Raw genomic sequence first — 4,581 nt, 5'->3', positions numbered from 1 at the left:
GCATGTTTTTCTAGTATGTTTATGTTGTTTGAACGAATAAGGGTGGTCACTCTACCAAGGAGGCTAATACGTCGTCATTTCAGGTTTTTTGGACAAATTTTGGAGCAAAAACCAAGCAATTATGGCCCTGGTGACAACCAAGCTTGAGGTGAAGATTTGTAGGGAGGTTGTCTGTGGCATTAAATGGCCCTTCCTCGAAATCACCACCCTCAACTCCGAGCTCAACAGGCCACCAAAACGAGTTCTAAAGGCAGCCAAGCAGCTTTGAGAAGAGTGACTGTCGACTAGCAGTTGGAACAGCCGAGTCCCTTGAATCTAGGAGGACTGTTAGTCCCCTCGTATTGTATAAATAAGAAGGCCTCAACCTTCGTAGTGTACTTTTGGAACTGTTGGTATTTGCACTATAGTGCTGTCCTTTTCAACTCGTTTTTCTTACCTACTGCTGTACAAACTTTCTTGTGATGATTATTTTTGAGTAATGGGAAGCAACTTTACTTGGCATCAGATCTAAGTTCTTTATAGGAGCCTACAGCTCTTGGGGTTGGGCCCAACCCAAGTGCTAAGGCCTCCTTTATGTATTGTTATTTGTTCTTTATGCATTTGCAAAATCATTTCTGTTAAGTAGATTACATCTTGCTGATTAACTAGGTCATTGTTAATGGTTAGAAAGACTTTTGATGCTCAAATTTAGTTGATAGGTTGTTAACAGGGAAAAGCCTCAAAAAAGGGCCATCAAACATCTCTGGTTTCACCTCTCCCTCAGTGGGACCAGGAGCTGGGATCAGGGTGACCTTACTGCCCACAAAAACACTGATTTTGCTTTTCCATGCAATCACTAGTGTTTGATTTTCATGTGTAGAAGTTGGTTACAAGTTCAGACTTTTGCTTGCTTAGTTGCATGAGTTAGTATACATGGTTTCATTGCAGTTCAAACTTTTGTTCATTCTTTTTACTAACAGTTAGATCAGATTAGGTCAACGTAACTAGGTTTTTGATTTTACAAGTCTTCATTAGTCCAGTTGGAAAAACGACTTGCAGAGCACCTGTACCACTTCTCTACCTGCCCATACTCCATCAAACCCATCTGCTCCATCCCTTAGCTAACTTCTAGCCTTACGTTTTCCATTTTCTCACATAACCCTAGTTTTTTTTGTGCATCATTGCTTCAGTCCTCTTTGAACAAATCCAACCATCTACATCTGTCCTCAACTCCATCCACCAAGTCCTGGCCCACCTCCAACCCTTATCCTACCTCCATACCCACTCCTTCATCTTTCTCCATCCATCCATCCTCCAAAATCCCATTTCTGAACATCCTGTAGAAAAATTCCAGACATCCTGTAGAAAATCACAGACATCCTGTAGAACCCCTGCAAACTTCCTGTAGAAGCTCACAGATGAGGTTTCTTGATAGCCAAACTCTGTGAAACTCTCTGGAAGGGTGTTAGGGACCCCTTAGGCCCTCTACGAACCTTCCCGACCTCATCCAAGCATTTCCTCTCACCAATCCACCTCTGGATAGTCAAAACAGTCAAATCGCATGCATGATAATTCTGGCAACTTATCCAAAAATACAAAAAGATGTGGTTTTTTTTTTTTTCTTCAGATGTTACTGTAGAAGTAGCTTAGATACATGTATTTACCTTCCTATAAGTCAACGGCATTTCTTTCAGTAGCTCGCATCCTCTTTCTTGCATCGGTAGGGATAACAGGTAAAATTAGGGTTTGCTAGGGTTACGTTTCCTTTCAGCTTTCCAGTTTCTTTCTGCAAGTAGATCAGCCTTATTTGAGTTAGCTTTCGTCCATCAGTTAAAAAGCTTCTTCTTAGAGCTCATAGAAGTTGGCTTAAGCCCCTAGTGTACTTGTGCCAGCTGACCAAGTGACAACTGTGGCAAGAGCTAGTACTTGTGCATACAGCACCGTCGCTTCCAAGTTTGTTACAAACTACCGGGTTGATAAAAGTAAAGAAGGTAGTCCCAAGAGTTGCAGCATTATTGCTGCAATACTGGAGCTCACCATCTGGCTTATAAAAACCATTGCATTTTAGTAAGCATAGGGTCTTGTGTTTCAAGGGACCTGATTCCCTTTCAAGGGACCTAATTCCCTAAAGAGTGATTAATTATTTATTTTCCTATGTTTTTATGAGGGTTGTATAATAGTGAGGATATTGTAATGAAATATTATCGTTAAGTGAGATTTCAAGAATAGTGTGTGAGTTAGAGGAACTAGGAGTTAGTTTCCTGATTTTAGGGATTAGATTAGGATATTTAGGATTCATGTGAAATTATTTAGGATTTGAACCAAAATTGGTTAACATAATCCTTTTGTGTATAATTTGTAAGCCTCGAAGGCTTAAAAAAAGAGAGTTAGTGAGAGAGTTAGCAGACAAGAGGGTTGGATTGTGAGCCTACGGGCATTGAAACGAGAAATGCCAACTGAGTGTAAATCAAGCCATTGAGTTTATGTATATACATATTTTAATTAGCAAATAGAAGTTTCATATCTTCTGAGTTAATATTGGTTGAGGGTCTGTATATGATCTCTCTGTATGTATGGTTATCCGAAGAATTTGTTCGTGTATTTGTGAATAAGGAGGAAATACCATAATGACTGTGTGTATATATCACAACGCTTGTGACTGTAGAGCCTCTAACTTGCACTTGATTATCCATCATTACCTATAGTTTTCCCTCACTCATCTCTCTCTTTTGCCTCATTTTCCTTATTTTCCTACCCAGATCATTACATTAGATGTCTTTAAGCATGATTAAGTGAACTTTGCTAATGTGTGATTGTTTTGTTTAGATTTTGACATATTTGCAGAGATTCCACAGCTGTCTGGCAATTCCGCAGCCATTCAGCGATTCCGCAGCCATCTGATGATTCCGCAGCCTTTTTGTTAATCTCAAGGTTCCACGTGTCATTTTGCAAAACGAGCCACATGGGCACTTAGGAATAAAGGTGCTCAAGGTTCCTGTGCTATTGGTTTGATCAGCCACATCATCTACACCTCCGGTCAACGAGGGTCAAGCCACGGTCAACAAAGGCAGCTTAACGGTGTTGCGTAAGCTGTTGGGTCACGTCAATGCAACTGGTGATTTGTCCGTGTTACGCAGGTTGTGGGAAACATAATCCAACTCTGGATTCAATTCCCATAACGACCAGAACCTCCAGCTCATCCACGAGGCTTATGACGTGTTGCTGAACCTTTATTACGCATGACAGATTAGTTAATTTTCAATTTCTAGCTTTACGCATTAGGCAATCGTTTAGATGCCTATAAAAACTTGAATCTGTGTACGCTTAATGTTACTTTTTAGTTGCTGTGTTTTATGAACCTGTTATAATTTTAGTGCATTTCAAGACTCTATTTTGATAGTGCTGTTATAGCACTCTTGACTGTAATTTTCTGCATATGGAGTAATAGAAGCAGCGCTGTTCTGACGTTTTCAATTCCTTGAGTCTTCTTTGGGTTGTATGAATGGAGGGCCCCTGTTCATGACTGCCCTTGTATAGTATTTTATGTTCATATTCTTGCTATTTCCTTATTTTCCATTCAGCATTTCCTTTTCTTTGAAACATGTACAGCTAATTTATTTTCATTGTCATTTCATTTGCAGCATTCACTTAAACTGATCAGTATTGTTCTTTTGCAGGTTTTTAACCCGGGATTGTTTTTGTCTTTATGTATTTGCTTTATATCTGATGGCATTTTCAGTTGACAGATTCAAAGTTGCTGCCTTTACTTTATTTTCATAGCTGATTTCTAGTTTAGTTTCTCAAAGTTGTCTGATAACATATTGATGGTCTCTTTATCTCAAATTGTTCATCTTTTAGAGGTCAGAATACTAATAAATTTCAGCTGGCTTTGAGTACTTTTTAGACTAATCTTTAACTACTTTCTAATCGTGCTTTACACAGTACTATGTGTTAGAAGCAGAGAGTTAGGGAGAGCTGAACATTATAACTAGTCTTTAAAGTAGATTTTTCTCATTTTTAATCACTTTTTAAACTCATCTTTAGCTACTTCCTAATCGTGTTTTACACAGTACTATGTGTTAGAAGCAGAGAGTTAGGAAGAGATAAACATTATCATTGGTTTTTAAAGTGATTTTCTTACCTTTTATTTGCAGCAGCATGAATGGTGTCTAGTGCCATTAGAAAGTGGTTCTTTGCTTTCAGTTCATTTCAAGTATTTATTTCTTTAAAGATTTTCCTTTTCAGCAAGTAGTTAAAAACCACCTTACACACACACTCACTCATCTGTTTATAAAAACTCCATTCCATCTTAGGAAGATAAGTTAACCACAAACAACACCCCAAACGACAAAAAGCTCTAAGAGGTTGCTTAAGTACATATAGTACACCTTCACTTCATCAGCTTACGAGCCCCGGGTTGACAATTAATGACATCAATTTAGGAACACTAAATTGACTAAACAGTGACTATGCTTGATTATGGTTCTGTAATAGTGGATGTGAGTGTTTGACATATAAATGAATGTTTATGCAACAATGATAATGGTGGAGAATCGATTGAGAGTTTATTGGGTTTGGTTCAGGAAGTAACGTGAACTTGAT

This window comes from Pinus tabuliformis, chromosome 3_2 (assembly GCF_031772625.1).
Source record: "Pinus tabuliformis cultivar Carrire ecotype Pingquan chromosome 3_2, CPIR1, whole genome shotgun sequence".
Classification (NCBI taxonomy): Eukaryota; Viridiplantae; Streptophyta; class Pinopsida; order Pinales; family Pinaceae; genus Pinus; species Pinus tabuliformis.
The sequence above is the reverse complement of the archived record's forward strand: the minus strand, read 5'-3'. Positions refer to the sequence as shown.